Genomic DNA, 18193 nt, shown 5'->3' with positions numbered 1-18193 from the left:
CGGGCAGGCACAGCTTGTGTATCAGCGACTCTGTGAATGCTTCCATATCCACTGTTCTGCACTCCCGCAGCACCTGTGCACCTGTCACCACCCAGTCACGTGCAGTAGGATTTGCTCACAAGTCTTCCTGTCCACCTCCCCCCAGAATGAAGCCCTTCTTTCTTACCTTAGTTCCCTTTCCCCAGCTACCCCAGGACCTAGCACAGTGCCTGGCCACAGGATATTCTTAGTACATGTTGGCTGGATGAGAGGATAATAGATCAATGCCAAATATTGTAATGGTTCCAGAAAAAAAAATCTGTTATGGATTTAAGCAGAGATCTTAAGAATAGAGTAGTACTTAGATCTGAGTTTTTGCTTTTGTCTATAAAACAGTTTATTCTGACCTTGTGTCATGAAGATAAAATAGAATTTAGGACAAAAATAGTTTCTTCTCAAATATATTCTTATGCTATTTTTTCCTTTATACTTTCTCTCTGATAACAATGGTTTTTCGCTTCATTAGGTTGTCAGCCTGTTCCAAAGACATGATTTATGGGGCAGCACAGCCAGACTCCAGTTCTAAGTTGAATACATTACCCGAGTCACTTAACCTCTCTGAGCTTTGGTTACCTTATTTATAAACGGAAGCGGTTTACTCAGTTATCTCTAAACTAATTTCCATTTGTAAAATTCTAAAGCATTTTAAGGCTTCCAGGGCTTGAAGTTGGGGCCTGCTGATCACAGGCTTGTTTTGCTCTTGTTTGTAAGTAGCTTTTCTGAAGTTTTACTTAGGAGCCTAGAGTTTAATATATGCTCTGTTCTGACCCATTGAAGAAACCAAATTAAGATAGAGATTTTCTAAAACTATAATATTCAGTATTGGCAGGAGTGTGGTGAATGGGGCATTCCTTTTTGATGCCAGAGAGAGTGTAAGTCATTTGCACTGTGGATCACAGAGCTTAAATTGTTCAAACTCTTTGATCCAGTACTTCTGTTTCTATAATTTATTCTATAGCATAATCCTGGCTGAGTTGTTTATAAGGATATCGATATTAGTAAACTTATGAAATCAAAGTAAGAGATAACTAAATGACCAGCAATAAGGGAATGTTAAATAAATTTGGTGTGGAATGTTATGCAGTCATTAAAAATCACATTTCCCAAGAATATTTAGTGGCATGAAAGGATAACAAAAACTGGATTCAAAACCACATACGTTATAATCCTAATTTTAGAACTTTTTATGTATATGAAGTCTAGAAGGAAATATTCCAAAAAGTTAACCATGTATATTTCTACCCAGTAGGATTATAGGTAATTTATCTTCTCTAAACTTACTTGTGTTCACCATTTTCCACAATAGACTTGTGCTATTGTCATAATTTGGTAAAAATAATCATTTTAAATGTATTGAAGGGCTGTCAAATGCAAAGCAGTGTGCTGGGTGCTGTAGGGTGGAAAGATGAGAAGAGCTGACACCTGGTGTCTGGGGACAGCCATCTTGTGAGGGCTACAGACATGTGTAAATACCTGTTTGGTGGGGATGGGGGTCTGTGCCATGAACAAGTTGCCAACAGTGAGCTATGGTTATAGAGGAAGAAGCCATGGTTCCTGCTTCTCAAACACTTTGCCAGAACTCACGGTGCTCTCAGTGTCTGTGGGGGATGCTGCAGCACTGCATAGAGGCATGTACTCTTTCAGAGCAGTTCCCAGCCAGCATGAGCATGACTTGTTGCCATCTCCTTGGCGTCACTCTGACCCTGAATCCTAGGAAGGAAGACCTTTGAAACTTAGGAAGGAAGTTTGAAATCCTAGGAAGGAAGCCATCTTCACCATGTCTGTTTTTGTTTTGGTGATTTTTTAAATGTGCTTTTTAGACATTATATTATCAATGAGCTCAGGATACAATACCTTATTATGCAAAAAATAGGATACAATATGTACAAAGATAGGATATAATATATTATCATGTAGCAAGTCATGGAAATGTGACCTTACAATGTAAACACTGGAAGCGTTTCTAGTATGGTGGTGTCTTTCTCTGCGACTCTAAGGTTCCTGAGAGCTAGAAGAGGGCTCATGCTTCAGTAGCTTCCAAAGCTCACAGCAGTTCCTGGCAAACAGTAAACATTAAATTGTTCTTGAATTAATAAATATATACTTAAGTGGAGCCAAGAAAAATGCTAATTGTGAGATAATAAGTGAGCAAGAAATAGACCCTCTGGCAGGCTTCCTTAATGGAGGGCTTTATTGTAAAGATGGGCAGTGAAGGAGACAGGAAACCAGGAGTAGCCTCACACAGCCGGGTTAGAGGCGTGGGCTCTGGAGCCAGGCCATTTGAGTTCAGATTGTCTCGCTGCCACGTGTGAGCTGTGTGGCCTTGGTTAAGTTACTTCTCTGTGCTTCAGTGCCATCATCATCATCATCTACCTCATAGAGTTATTGTGAAAATTGAACACTCCTTGGCACATAGTAAGGGTAAATGTTAGCTATTATTTTTGTTGTTATTGTTAGTATTAACACCATTAGAATTATTGAAGACTAGGGGGCAGTTTAGGTCCCTGAAAACCACAGTGTACCCCAGTCCCAGGAGATGAATCATCTCTCTTATGTCCACGCATTAACTGGCTTAGCTGTTCCTTTCTGTCTCTTCGCATTTCTCGGTGTGACTGACTGCCCCCGTCCGTGATTCCCAGTTCATACTTCTGAGACAAGGAGGAGCCTGACTGCCTTGTTTGAGCAGAGGTTTTGGTGCCTGGCCAGCTCACAGTGTGCTCTCCAGCCTGAACACTGGCCACTCATGGACCTGGGGCCTGCTGTTGTCCAGTCAGCCATAGATAGGGTGGGTCCAGCTGCGGTTGATCTCACAAGGGGATCATAGGCAAAAAAGAAGCTCTTGTTTTTATGGACTAATCATTCTGAAAAGAGGACTCACAGAATAAAGAAAGTGTAAAAAAAAAAAAAAAACTAAACTAAAAAACTTAACCCTGCTGAAGAGACAAGATGACTTTTGGCATTTTTCACCTCGTATACCAATTCATTTTTTAAGGCCCATTAATCTCTGTTAAAATCCACAAAGGAAATTATGTGACTAAGAACTGTGGAAATGAAAGGAAACCTCAGAGGCCTGTTTGAATCTCTGCCTTTCTAGGCCATGCCCTTTCCACCTCTGCATCAGTTCACGTTCAGCCTGTCTACTTGCTGGCATCTTTATTCAATTCTTTCCATGCCATGGACCAGTCAAGAAAACATAGTATGGTGTATAAACTACACATAGAGATGCTGATGGGCCTTCTAATTATTTTCTACAATAATAGAAATGATATTCATGATACCTCTGGGAAAGCTCGTATGGAGGACATTAACATCACACGGTGCATGTTGTCTTAAACCATACTTCCTTCTTTCACTGTCACTGCCATGGACTTGCATCTTTTCATCACTGCCTGGTCTTCAAGGTGATCAGAACAACATTTCACTCCCTGGAAGTCGAATATTGCCACTTTAAGACCACCCTAGCACTGGCGTCAAGTCTCATAGAAATGGCTGTTTGCTCTCATGCCTATAGCTCCACATGAAGCAGACAGCAGGAAACAGGTAGATGGCCCTTTAGGGGATCAGAGCTCGCAGGCTGTGTAAGATCATTGTTCTTTCTGCGCCATCTCTTTTCCAGATGCCTATGCTTTGGTATTTCTTCTGGGCAGAGAATAGCACTGGAAACATTGGACAGTGAGCATTCTAGCCTTATTACTCAATGTGTTTTTTCCAGAGCAGCCCAGAAGGTTATGTTGGGTTTTATGAGCTGCAGAGGATTACTGACTGGTGTCCCACCTGCAAAGACAAGCATCAAAAACTGCAGAGCTTGCAGCTGCCCTTGCGAGTCAGCTGAGAGTTGAGACAAAATCTCTGTTTCCTGTGCCCGGCTTGAATATTATGGCCCATACTTGAAGGAGAAGGAAAAGCATCATTTAAAACATTTTAATTGTTCCCACATGTGATCTGGGTCCTAAATGTTTTGAACTAAAAATTTCACTACTGAGTTGGTCAGTGACACAAGTTCCTGATATTAAAGGTCAATCGCTCTTTCTTGTCTTCCTCTCATAAAAATGAAAATGAAATAAAATAAATTGGTCTTCAGCTGTGAGATGAATTTCCTCAAATAATCAAAACCAAAGGGCTTTTTGAGTTTCCTTAACCCCCTTAGCAATAAAGACATTAAAATAGCAATACAAAACCAGGATTGAAAAAACAATTTAAACACTTTTGCTGACACATTTAAAGATCTTCTCAAATAAAAGTTATTTGAAAATAAAAAGGACCTTTTAAAGATTCTGGTAGCAATCACCACTTGTTCTCTCAGAAAAGTAGCAGCTTTTACAGAAAACTCCAAATGTTTTTCAAAACCAAATATAATACAATCTTTGTTGCTGATATATTCACTTAATTTGAAGAATATTTTTAAATGCTCAAAAATTGAAAATTCAATATTGGTCCTTTTATAGATTATAGATTATTTCAGCCCAAGGTCGACAAAAGAAACTATTGTTTTAGGTGTCCTGCCCCCTTCTTAGCTCTTTAAAGACACACTGTGGAAGGAAGGCCCATGGAAAGGCCTCAGCGATGGAGAAACCATGTGTTAGAAGCTCAGAATTAGCTCTGACCTACTAGTGGCTTCAGGAAGGGACATCAGACTTGCCATTCCAGCAGTGGTCCAGGGCCCACCTGTCCCATGGAGAGAAAGGTGTGAAATCCTCTCATATACAAGTGATTCTGTGTCTGAAGCCATGTGGGATGGGCTTTCTTCTCTTATTCTGTCCTGACCCCAGGATGGAAACCCTGCCCTTTCATCCCCTTTGGCACAGAACAAAATCACTGGATAATTGCCAGCCATCAGTTTTCCGGCATGTGTGTGTAGCCATGGCCAAGGTAAACTGGTCTCTTTGGTTTATTTTGAGTTGAAATTAGCTGAGCTGTTTGTTTCCTCTGAGACATATACAGATGCTTTTTGAACTTTGTGTTTTGAGAGATTTTTTTTTCATGGTATCAGCACACCACTTCCTCTAAGTCATTACTTTGAAACAGTCTTGCAGAGGGAGGTATTCCTGCTGGCCTCCAGCCTAGCCAAGCAAAGAGATGACTGAGGGATGGCGGCAAAGCTTTACCAGTGTATTTCATGTTTGTGCATGACTTCATGAAATGATTTGTCATCCACTAATTTTGGCAGATAGGGTGGGTTGCCGTCTGGTTCACCAATAGAAAACTGCATTTTGTTAATATTGGGCACTGACTCCCCCATTTGAATGATACTCAACGTTTAGGCTAAAATAATGTCCTCAGATGACCCTTTGTCTGGTTTCTCTTTCTGAGAATTCCATGGAACTCTTTTGAATGTGTATTTCTACTTAATCTTTCATACTTCCAGATTCTCTGGTCTTGATACATTTTAGAAACTGCAAGGTTGAGTAAAGCCATTCTTTTTTTTGTTTTTTTTTTGAGGAAGATTAGCCCTGAGCTAACATCTGCTGCCAATCCTCCTCTTTTCACTGAGGAAGACTGGCCCTGAGCTAACATCAGTGCCCATCTTCCTCTACTTTATATGTGGGACGCCTACCACAGCTTGGCGTGCCAAGCGGTGCCATGTCCGCACCCAGGATCCGAACGCGCAAACCCCAGGCTGCTGAAGCAGAACGTGTGCCCTTAACCGCTGCGCCACCGGGCGGCCCCAAAGCCATTCTTAACTTACGTTTTATTATACTTTAAATATTTTAAGCAATGAATGACCTTTGAATACTTCTAAATGTTGATATACCAACATATACAGTACTTTTACCAACATTTTATAAACATTATTCCCTTTTCCATAAATCTCCTTTGTTATGAAGATAGTAATATTTTATATTATCTCAAGAGTAAATTCTAAACCATTAAGTACTTTTATACTTATGCTAAGGAAAAATAGAACTAGAGATCTAAAAAACATAATCATAATAAGTTTACAGTGATTTTTATATTCCCTTACTTAAGCATTAAAAATTGATTTGACTTCTGTCAAATTCTGATTTTATGTTTTTAAAAACATAATTGCCTTTTTTTGTGGTGAGGAGGTGAGAGGAGTTGCGCTTAAGAAAAATCACCAGAGTTGACCCAGTCCTTTCATGGACTTTATTTTTGTAAAAGGCCAAATTCTAGCCAAGTGGTAACAGGTACCAGCTACTTCCCTGAGTAATACATTGTACACTGACTTTTACATTGTGTTTGAGCATTTTAGAATAAACTCATAATTTTAAACCTTTTTTAGAATCTGCATTTTGAAGACTGATACTGTCACTGATAATAGTCTTGAATGAATCCAGAGTAGCATATATGTTGCTCTCGTTCTCTGTCGCTTAAACGTCTCCATATTGCTTATGCCTATAAAGATTTTGAGATACTTCATCTTTGTGTATCTCCCAGTAGTTCTGAGAAACTCTCATCTATATTTTCAAGATTTGAGGGGAGAAAAAGACAAGAGAAGAAAACCTTATCTCCACATTTGTGCAGTTAGAGGTTGGAGAGAGTTCAGGAGACCCCGCCAGGGAAGCATATTAGAATGTGCCTCCACAGGCTATTTTGCACTAGATAGGAGTAAATCTTGGATGAATAGAAAGTTCTGTGTACAGAAGTCTTTGTACTTTGGAAAAGAAAATTTCACATTGGTGATCTTCATACTGGTTTTCCATGAATTCCTTGCCAACGAGAGTTGGATACTCACAGTGTTTTCTGTGGTATTCAATTTTGCTGAAGCCTTATTTGACTCTTGGCACTGCTGTCTTTCACGTCAGAGTGCCATCGTCTTGTGGTGGCTGCACTTGGGCCTAATGATAGGAATCGTGGTTTTGTTTTCTCACTTGCTCAGAGGAATCAGATCTTGCCTCAAGGTCTGTTTTCTCTCAGTTGATTATGTGCTACCTCTGAAAACATTCACAGACCATTACTGTTCTCTCTGTTTACTCCTCAACCATGAGAATAAAGCAACCTTGAAAATAAGCTCCGTCTTCCATTCCCCAGTTGGGTGAGACTCCCCAAAGGGCTTTTGGACATTTTCTTAGTGCCCTGAAGAGAGGTCCTGCTCTGTGCGGTGGAGGATTCGGGGACAAGTGGCTCCCCATCCTCCTCCTGAAACTTAACCTACTGATTGGCAACCAGCCTCTCCAGGAGAAATGAAAACAAGGCAGTGAGCATAAAACCAACTTACTAATCCCTATTTCTCCATAACTTTTAGGAGAAACTGTATTTTTAGGAAGTTTGAGGGGCATCTTTTCTGAATTTGTGTTCATGGAGTCTAGTGATATTTGGGATTGCACAGAAATGCAGAGGCTTAGGGACTGTGACTGAGAATGGGACCAACACAAACTGAGTGGGTCAGCATCAGCTTGTTGAAATAGGCCTAAGTATATTTGAAAACCATTTGTAGGATGATGTAAAATGGAGACTGGAATTCCTATTACCAGGTTTTCTCAAATATCAAATAGAGTGAATTCTTCATTCTTACATTACATTGAATGATCCCTTTGTAACCAAAAAGAGCCACTTTACTGGCTGTGTTTCCTCCTTTACCCAAGTAGCACTAAGTGGGAAGAAGTTTAGCTCTCTTTATAATAGTAATGATAGCTGACATTGTTGAGTGTTGAGTATTCTTCAGGCACTTCATTCCAGAGTGTCTGCCTTTCTCATTTAGACATATTGAACATCCTCCAGGTCCAGGAGAGAACTGGAGGAAGTGAGGACAGCCCTTGACCTGGGAAGACATAGGTGGAAAGGAGACCGGAGGATGTCCTTCCAGCCCAAGTCCTCGAGTGAATCGTCAAGTAGATAACTGGAGTTCTCTGAATGACCTGTGCTCAGAAGGAGGTTTTTATCACCAAGTTTTCAGTCATTAAAAAATTCTAAATTAGATTTTACTTTTTTAGAAATATTTGCACAGTGGCTAATGAAGACAGTAAGATAAAGGAAGCTTGGGTACTCATTAGGTCAGCCTAAATTCCTCCTTAGTTCCTGGAACTTTGGGCTTGTGAAAGATGGAACAAGGTGACTCAGGGTCATAATGGTTGTTTCTGTACTCAAACTTCAGAAGTTTACACGTCTGCACGTGTGTCTATAAATCAAGGCCTTCCTACTTCTGCCTTTGAGGCAGGAAGAACTGTGATAAAATGTGCCTAGATGTCCTACTCTCTCCGCCCAATATGGGATGGAAACATTTCTTAAATGGTGAAAATGATCATAGGCTGCACAAAATTAGCCACAGCTGCAATCTAAGAGAAGTTTTTTTTAAGTTGTATATCTGTTGGGAATAGAGGCAGTCCTGGAGTTATGAAATTTGCTTTACAGACACACAGAAATGGTCACTGCTATTCAGCCAGTCTCCCAATGCTTAGAACATTTTATTTTGTCTGAAAAGTCATGGAGCTTTTAGGTAATCTTTAGGTTCAAAGGTAGAAGAAATAGGGAAAAGACAAACCTTGTGGTTTAAAAAAAATCCAGATAATGGACAATTAATGGAGAAAGATATACTAATAATGGAGAAGATGATAAATATATGGAACATTGTCAACCTCACTAATAATCAAAGAAATGGAAAATTAAAACTGCCCATACGTACAATTTTTGTCTATCAAATTGGCAAAGATTTTGAAAAGTGATCATAGCACATGTTGAAAAGAAATGAAATGGGTGCTAGGGGGAGTATGAATGCTAAATCTTGGAGAAAACAATTTAACACTATGTATCAAGGTCTTTGCATTTTAATTAAATTACCTAAGGTAAGACAGTGCTTTCAAAAGAAACATGAATGGGGGCCGGCCCCGTGGCTGAGTGGTTGAGTTTGTGCGCTCCGCTGCGGCAGCCCTGGGTTTTGCCGGCTCGGATCCTATGCACAGACATGGCACCGCTCGTCAAGTCATGCCGAGGCGGCGTCCCACATGCCACAGCTAGAAGGACCCACAACTAGAATATACAACTATGTACTGGGGGGATTTGGGGAGAAGGAAAAATAAAAAATAAAATCTTTAAAAAAAAAAAAGGAATGGTTCTGAAAACAGAGTGACTGACCCCCAAGGACTTTGGAGCACTGTACATTTCCATTAGAGTCGGCCTGAGTTAGCCCTTCTCCCAGCAGTCATCTTTGTGAGGCTATTCTTTGTAACATAAGATGAGCTGTGCCGAAATGAACACCTGCACTGCACAAAACAGAGACAAATGCATTTTCCTTGCATCCCATCATCAACTCAGATAGGAGTGTAGGTTCCGTGAGGGTGGAGAATTTTGTCTGTTTGATCCCTAGTATCCCCAACACCTAAAACAGCACTTGGCACTTAATGCTAAGTCTTTGTTGAGTGACTGCTCTGCATAGGAGCCCTAGTCATGTCCCTGCTGTCTAGCTAGCCATGTCGTCGGAGACGCATATATAAGGTGAGCAGATAAAAAGATCATAGAAAATATTTTTATTTCTAGAAAGTAATCTTTGTGTGTTTTTCTTTTTGACTGGAGAAGATTGGCCAAGAGGTTGAGTGTGGGGCCAGGTTAAGGGAGGGAAAGGCCACAATGTCAGGAGCTTGAGTTGGAGAAGTCCATCTCCAGGGGTGGGAGGGGCTGTTGCCAAGGTGGAGGTTATGCTAACACGTTATTCTCGACCCTAGCACGGTGCCCAGGCAGCTACTTATTTGCCTTGCTAGGACACAGCTGCCACCCAAAAGCCAAGAATAATACTCTGGTTGGGTTCTGTTTATTTGTTGTTCAGTTTTATTTTGGGTTTTTTTGTTTGTTGTTTGTTTTTAATGGTGGTAGGGGTGAGGCAGGGAGAGACCATTTGGTTTTTTTTTTTTTTAACTCTGTCCATTTATTTTCCTGAGGGTGTCCTACAAAACATAAACCACACATGGTTTTTATACCTCAAATCTTTGTGGTTTGTTATTCTCAAACTAGTCAATTTTTAAATTTTTATGTAAAAAGTGGCTTTTTACTTAAGCCATCAAGTGATCATTCTGGCAGAATGGTTCTCAAGCAGAATGAAATGGTCCAAGGCTGAATGAATTAAGCAGCTTCCGTGTAGCAGGGGAAGGAGTCATTTAGTCAGCACTGAGCAAAAAAAAGAAAAACCCAAAAAAACAAAAACAAACAAACACACAAAATGGCGGAGCTGATCACCTTGTGATCGCACCCTTTTCTGGTCTTGTTGGCCCCGCATCCATGTCTGGAGTTGAGAGAACAACATATGTGCATTCGGTCCAGGAGGAAGCTCTTCCCATTGTCTGTCCTATGGCCTGATAGCGTAGCCATCCCGTTAGAGACAACCTGGAAGCATTTTTCTAACAGTCTGTTTTCCTGATCAGTCATTTGGAGGATCTGGAGCAGCCAAATGGGAGGTGGGTAGTTCCCCAAGTAGCAAAATCAGATGGGAATCAGGGGTCATTCAAGTAGAACAAATTCTGTTTCAGCCAAGCCACTGAGAGAAGCTGGGTCTGCTAAGAACAGGAGGAAGAACCCTGTGGTTATTTGGAAACAGAATGCGAGATTCCCTCCAGGATTGTAGGTGACCAGCTGTGGTGGTCCCCACGGGCTCCCGTCTCTACTTACCAGGCTGGATGAGCAGAGCCATCAAACTGCCCTTCATGACTGTAAACAGAGCTCCGGGACACGCAGACATCCGCCAAGCACCAGAAGCAGTGGCACTCAGCTTTGTTGGACCCCACGTCCACTTTTAATAACAATATTTTCTAATGCCCACTTCACAAGCTTCAGCGAACCTTCTTCAGTGAAATAATCTAAACTTATGCATAATTTCCCCCCAAATCCATATAGTTTTTGTCTGTAATTAAAAAGAAAAATAAAGGGAAAGTAATTTATTGTAAAGTAACTTAAATTTGTAAGTGATTAGGTGCAACTCATTAGCAAACAAAATGAAGTGGTCAGGGTTTGCATCGACATGTGATCATCGTGAGTGGGGCGGCAGCAACTGCAGACCGATTCCAGTAAGAGTCAGAGACCCAAATACCACAAGTGGGAATGTCTCTGGGCACATGATTTTCTGGAAGGGGTGAACAACTCCTGGTGAAAATCTGAGCAAAACATAGTGTTTCATTTATTTGACAGTTGCATTCCTGGAAAATTCAGGGACTAATACCACAGTGCAATAATTACTTTGAGTTTATATGTAAAATGAAGTTAAGGTTAAGTCTAGGCTCGGGTAACTATCCAGTAGTCTCCCCTTATCCATGGGGGATATGTTCCAAGACCCCCAGTGGATGTCTGAAACCTCAGATAGAACTGAACCCTATATATACTATGGTTTCTCCTATACATACATACCTATAATAAAGTTTAATTTATAAATTAGGTACAGTAAGAGATTAAAAACAATAACTAATAATAACAGAATAATTATAACAATATACTGTAATAAAAGTTCCTGGAGATCTTAGCAACCTCAGCATATGATTTTTTTTCTTATTGAGTCGAGAACTTTCACCTTTTCACTTAAAGGAAGTACTTTACAGCTTCTCTTTGGCATATTTGAATTGCCAGCATCTCTACTCTTGCACTTTGGGGCCATTGTTAAGTCCAATAAGGGTTACTTGAACACAAGCAGTGCGATACTGTGACAGTGGATCTGATAACCGAGACGGCTGCTAAGTGAATAAGAGGCAGGTAGCATATTCTGTGTGGCTATGCTGGACAAAGGGATGAACACGTTCGGGTGGGATGGAGTGGGATGGCACAAGATTTCATCACTCTACTCAGAATAGTGTGCAATTTAAAACTTATGAATTGTTTATTTCTGGAATTTTCCATTTAATATTTTTGGACCTCAGTAGGCAGTGAGTAACTGAAACCACAAAAAGTGGAACCACGGCTAAGGGACACTACGGTAAACAGTTTTTTATCTACATCGATGTCCAACAGGACCTTTGAAGGACATGGGTCCTTCATGAGTGGGACAGCTGGTACATTGCAGGTCATCTAGCATCCCTGATTCCCATGTCTGAATCTCAGGAGGGTCCCCCCATTATTGTGACACCCACAAATACCCCTATTTCCTGTCCACACGCACAGTGGTTGGGTCTGCCTCTCCCAGGTAGCAGCTGCACCAGCCAGGCTTGGCTTAAGTATAGTCACGGGGCCCCAGGGGGAGTCACAGGTCACTGATTCCTTCCTGCAGCATTTACATGGGTGACGTCAGGTCCAGAGGTGCAGAGCTGTGTAGACTCTTGTTTCCTGAGTTCTCCACGGAAGGCCTTTCACGTCCACATGGTTCAGTGGGAGTCATCAAGTAACCAAATAGCTGGAGAAAAGTCTGAATAAGGAACAATATGGCTATTGTCCCCACCCAAGAAATAATTGTAAAGACCACATCCTGGGCTATGTACCTTATGATTAGCAACAAAAAGGAACACACAGCTGTCCACATGCCAATAGCTTCTCCCTGTGTGTGTGCACAAGTATATACATGGCAGGATGTGAAAAGGGGGTTTTCCACCAGTTTGCCTCTTGAGTTGTAAGAAACTTCTCTCTATATTTCCCATGGGTTTTCCCCTGGGGGGCACTTGTATTGGATGTTGGTGACCAACTGGGAACTTTTTGCATTTTAATTAAATTACCTACGATAAGACAGTGCTTTCAAAAGAAACATGAATGGGCGCTGGCCCTGTGGCCGAGTGGTTAAGTACACGTGCTCTGCTTCAGCGGCCCAGAGTTTCACCAGTTCGGATCCTGGGCACGGACGTGGCACTGCTCATCAGGCCATGCTGAGGTGGCATCCCACATGCCACAACTAGAAGGACCCACAACTAAAAATATGCAACTATGTACTGGGTGGATTTGGGGAGAAAAAGCAAAAAAACCCAAAAAACGAAACATGAGTGGTCTTTCCACATGTGAAAAGCATTTTTCCCCTCAAAGAAATAAAGTTATGATGTCCCAACCTCAGCATTTGTTGTTTACTGAGTATTGAACTGCCAAGCCGTCAGTCTGGAGAGATAAGGCTCTCCATTGTGTCCTCAGAACCTAGCGTACTGGGCGTCCGGTCCATGGGAGCATAAAATCTAGATTAGTTGGATGTGATTATGTGAAACCATTATGGGAATGTTCTTCCTGGATAGTCTGGGGTCTCTTTCTGCCCACCCTGCATGTGGTTCTTCTCCTTTTCTCTGTCCCAGCTAGTCACCTCACCATTGTCTCAAATAAGACAGCCTGTCATATCCCTGACACTGGCAAATAGTCCTACCTAAGAAAGAGGGTTGTTAATGTGTTGGCAGGTCCCCATGTTGTCCTTTTAAATGGCTGTCACTGCATGGGAAGAGAAGCAGGAGCCCGCCCCGGTCTTTTTGGAGGAGGAAATCCAGCACATCTCCCCTGCGCCCTGGCCCCGCCCCACCTGGAGCCAGGTGTGTGGCAGCCTAATCACAAGCCCAGGTTAAATGAAGGATGAATGAAACTTGGAGCTGGAAGCTTTTAAAATCCATTTATAAATATTTTTCAAGCCCCTGCAGTAGGTCAGATACTGGTCTAAGCAGCTGGGGAGACAGCAGAGAACAAGACAAACTCTCTGCCGGCATGGCGCTCCCTCTCCAGTGGAACAGCAGAGGTGCACAGATGATACAGAATACAAATGGGGTGAGGGGGCCAAGCCACAGAACCAGGAGAAAAGCGTCAGCCCAACAGCCCTAAGACAAAAGGACAGAGCAAGAGGGAGGAGAAGAGGTCCATGAAGTTGCCGATGAGCAGGGGAGCATCGGATCGCAGGGGCCTTGCTAGTGTTGGCAAGGACTTTAGGTTTTATTTGGTGTACAGTGGAAAGCCACTGAGGCTTTCAAGTCTATGAATCTCCTCTGAGCCCTGAGTTTGACAGTATTACATACAGTATCTCTCAGCTCAGGATTCAAGTCCTGTGCTAGGATTGGGAGCACCAAGACTCCAGGAAGGGGAAGCCCATTTTGGTCTTTAATTCTCCTGGCCACAAATCCAAAACTACGTAGCCGATGCCCTGTTTCAAGAGATGGCTCCAAGCAGGATAAACTCTTCTTAGACATGAAGGATAGCCCAGAGGTGGCTCCGCGGCCCAAGACTTTCCCAGGACTGACAGTAATTGTCTGTTAGGTGCCGTCCCGGCATCCTGCCAGGGACAAGGATGGGTTAGACAGGGCTCCTTCCTACCAGGCCATCGCCTGGTGAGGTTAGTTGTGGTGTCCAGTATGGTGGTGGCTCTTGAGCACTTGAAATGTTGCCAGTGGTAAAATACACACCTGTTTTTGAAGACTTAGTGTGAAAAAAACAGTAATTAATGGTTTTTGTTGTGAGTACATGTTGTAATGATATTTTTGAAATAATGTGTTATGTAAAATATATTATTACAGTTTCGCTTTTTGAACTCTTTTTAATGTAGCTAGTAGAAAATGTAGACCTGCACATGTGGCTTAAGCCAGCTCTGGTGGTCTAGTGGTTAAGATCCGGCACTCTCAATGCCGTGACCCAGTCATTTCTCTCTCACACCACCCATCCGTCGGTTGTCATACTGTGGCAACTGCGTGTTGCTGTGATGCTGAAAGCTATGCTACTGGCATTTCAAATACCAGCAAGGTCACGCATGGTGGACAGGTTTAATCAGAGCTTCCAGACTAAGGGAGATCAGGAAGAAGGGCCTGGCCACCCACTTCTGAAAAAATTGGCCATGAAAACCCTGTGAATAGCACAGAGCATTGGCTAATATAGCACCAAAAGGTGAGAGGATGGCGTAAAAAGACTGGGTTCTGCTGTGCTATACACAGGGTCACTAGGAGTCAGGATCAACTCGACATCACTAACAACAACAACAACAACGTATGGTTCAAATTATATTTCTACTGAACAGCACTAATCTAGAAGGAGAGTTGTTTTCTTTTGTTCTTTGGTTGGTTGGTTGGGATTTTGATTTTTGCCTTTTTGTGGCCATTATTAGGTTCTCAGATTTTGAGAGTTTAATGCTTTTCTGGGAAGAACTTCTTGGGTTCTAAACCATTATAGGGGAGCCCTGAGCTTCTGTCCCATTTTATCTATAAGCCAAAGAGGTCATTTTGAGCAGTAAAAGGTAACTTCTGTAGCTCCCAGGTCTGAGCACGTCTATGGTAGAGCGAGCTGCTATAACAGCCTCTAGTCAAGAAGGGAGTGAGCCGGAAGTCATTTTTATTTTATTTTTAAAACTTGATGGAAACATTTCAAACATATATGAAAAGTAGCAGACCATTATAAGGAACTGCCATGTCCTCTTCACCCAACTTCAAGAATGATCATCCCAGGCCCATTTTGTTTTATTTATACCCCTACCCACTGTCCTGCCTTTTCCACATTACTTTGAAGCAAACCCGGACATTATGTCATTTCACCCACAAATATTTCAGTGTGTATTTCTAAAAATTGACGGATTCTTTGTTAAAAAAAAAAAAAACTACCCGATATACTCTCAATAACATTATGACACCTAAAATTTGGCAATAAGTTTAATATTATTAAATACTTGATCAATATTCAGATTTCCAGTTGCCTCATAGTTTTTAATTTGTTTGAATCAGGATCCCAGTACATCCACACACTGCATCTGCTTGCTGCATCCCTTAGGTCTCAGGCTCCCCTTGCTGCTCGTTCACTGCACTGGCTTGATTCTCAGCCTCTGTACGTTTGCAACGTGGCTGTCATACTACCAGACCCAGCTCCATACATCTTAGAAAAAGTCGCGTTGCATGGCCTTGGTACAGAAGTCATGACATGCTCATCTCTGAACCAGTCACTGCAGCTAGGGAACCACAAGGCTCTAACTGGCCAGGGCTGGTCACCTTCCATTCCTGAAGTCAGGGTAGACTTAGCCCAACAGAAGCCAGAAGAGCAAAAGAGCAGATGATCAGTGGATCTCTCTCTCCCCAAATCTGAAGCTCTTACTGTAATTCAGGAGGCTGGATGCTGGACAGCCCACATACAAAGGTATCCTCTATTTACCCATCCAACATCCACACACACATCTCTCCCCATACATGCAATTTCAAAAATGCTCCCCCATAATAAATTGGACTCACCCTCCTCCCAGAGACAGCCAATCCAGGTCCAGAGTCTCCACGGTCTTGTCAGTCAGCGCTGGAGGTTGTGTCTTGTGTCTGGGGGCTATCTTAGAAGTTTAACACCCAGTATACAATATTAGAAGGAGAGCAGTAGAAGACTTTTGTGCTTAAACTTCCATTTGGGAAAGGAGAGAATGAGACATTGGTCACCAGTCTTTAGCATATTTTTTAACCCACTGGACAGATTGTACCTGTGCTGGCAGTGGGATGAGAACTTTGATCAGCCAGTGGCTTGCCTGCTTCTGCTCTCTGGGAGGCTCTTCCTTATCTGCTGTCTTCTGGAGCCAGCTCTAAAAGCAGGGCTGCACCTATTCCACAGCCCACTTCCTGTTCTCCTGGCTTCTGAGATCAAGGCAACATTACCCTAGGGTTTGAGCAATCATAAACTGTTTTTAACCAGTCTGGGGCTTTTTCCGGTAGTACAGTGCCCTTAAAAACTTGGTAGATTTCTCTAACCTGAACTCCATGGACTAGTAACTAAAACTCAGGATTGTGTTGAGTTGTAGTCTTTGAATGTGGAACCAGGCCTGGGCACTTCTGTCTCCTAGCAAATGAAACATCCTCTATCTTGGTCTCTGATTAGGTACAACTTGAAACAATGGCCTGAGGTGGTGGAACCACTGAAGATTTACTCTTTGCTCCTGAGATGGATCCCAGTATGTTGCAATGAAAGTAGCTGGCCTTTTGCTCAGACAGGAGAACTTAACAGAATGTCTGGAGGGACAATGGAGAATGTTCTAAACATATTTCCTGATCTGGTTCTTCCTTCTGACCCAACTCTATCTAACGTTAGCATAGCATAATAGCATAGAGAATTTGGATTTTCTAACCCACAAGGCTCCAGATTATTTGACTCTCAACCATCTTGGCTGCAGATCACAGGCAAAAAAACAAAAAAAAAGGCCTCTGGTAACAAAGCTGTATTTTTTCCTTCTGTGCTTCCAGTCAGTTTTAGCTGAAGTTTATCTCTTTCCTGTGGATCTTACTGAAGGCTGCAAGAAATAGCCAATATACTCCAACGTCCTAAATTTTTTTCTCTGAATCCTTTAATGGGGCACCATCTGTAGGCTTGTGGTCTTAGGCCAAGGATTCAGTAGGTGGAGGCATAACCAGCAGTGTGGCCGTGATGCAACAAGGACTGCCAGCTTCCTAGCCCAGGGGAGCCTGCACTCGCCTTCACCTGAGCTCAGATCAGCCAGCTGCACATTGTAGGGTTAGTCACATTCAGCACTCACTTCTAGTACCCATTCCCATAACACCTAAGTGTCTTTGTATTGCCAGTGATAGAAAAACTGACCACAGTAGCTTATACAAAATTGAGAATTTATTTGCTGGTGTAAATTAAAAGTCTAGAAATAGGGGTAGCCTCAGGGACAGATGGATTCAACCAACAATGTCACTAGCTGCCTTTTTTCTGCCCCCAGTTCCCCGCTTTGTTGGTCTCAGTTTCAGACCATGTGGTCAAAGGATGAGTGCGGCCATTCCAGCCCCTGCATCTTCACGGATCCAACTCCAGCCTTATCCTGTGCGAGGAGTCCTCGCCTCTGGGCACAGGTGCCCTTGGTTCTGATCAGGTCCCAGGCCATCACCAAAAAGTTTCTGGGGCCAAGTGAATGCCAGGCTCTCATTAGCCAGCTCTGAATCACACGCTCTTCCTGTGGCCGGAGTGGGAATGAAGGCCTCCTGGTCTGAGAGTGAAGGAGGCATGATTCTCCAAACAAAAATTGAAGGACATCATTATAAGGAGCGTGAATAGATACTGAGCTGCCAAAACATAAGGGAATAGATTGCAAATTTCTCCACAAGTAAAATGATACCAATTTATAATAACAGAACCTAGAAAAATAAAAAACTTGCTTTTCATTTCTCTGTGTTTCTGAGATTATTTTTAGGTGATCAACCCTTTATGTAACTGTACTGATAATTTTATGGGGAAAAGGGACATTCCTTTGTTTTGCTCTTTTAAATCACATAATTCCCATATTTCAACGTTTTGAAAGTAGAATTCCTCTCACAATAATGTACAATAAATGCATACATTTAATCTGGTACTGTTTCTTTTTCCCCCTAAAAAGCTATAAGGGGGCCTTGTG

General features: G+C 42.2%; 1 protein-coding gene and 1 long non-coding RNA gene across 7 annotated transcripts in view; one reads left to right on the top strand and one right to left on the bottom strand.

Annotated features, from left to right (window-relative positions):
* WIPF1 (WAS/WASL interacting protein family member 1) overlaps positions 1-18193 on the top strand; it is a 112486-nt gene that overhangs the window by 56446 nt on the left and 37847 nt on the right. The gene's annotated exons all lie outside the window — the stretch shown is intronic.
* LOC139045123 (uncharacterized) lies at positions 9500-16380 on the bottom strand. Its single transcript, XR_011502868.1, has 3 exons — positions 16059-16380; positions 10594-10825; positions 9500-10481 (listed from the first exon to the last, which is right to left on the bottom strand). It is a non-coding gene; the product is annotated as an uncharacterized lncRNA (long non-coding RNA).

This window comes from Equus asinus, chromosome 4, assembly GCF_041296235.1.
Source record: "Equus asinus isolate D_3611 breed Donkey chromosome 4, EquAss-T2T_v2, whole genome shotgun sequence".
NCBI lineage: Eukaryota > Metazoa > Chordata > Mammalia > Perissodactyla > Equidae > Equus > Equus asinus.
Note: the sequence above shows the minus strand (reverse complement) of the source record. Positions and strands in the feature narration are given on the sequence as shown.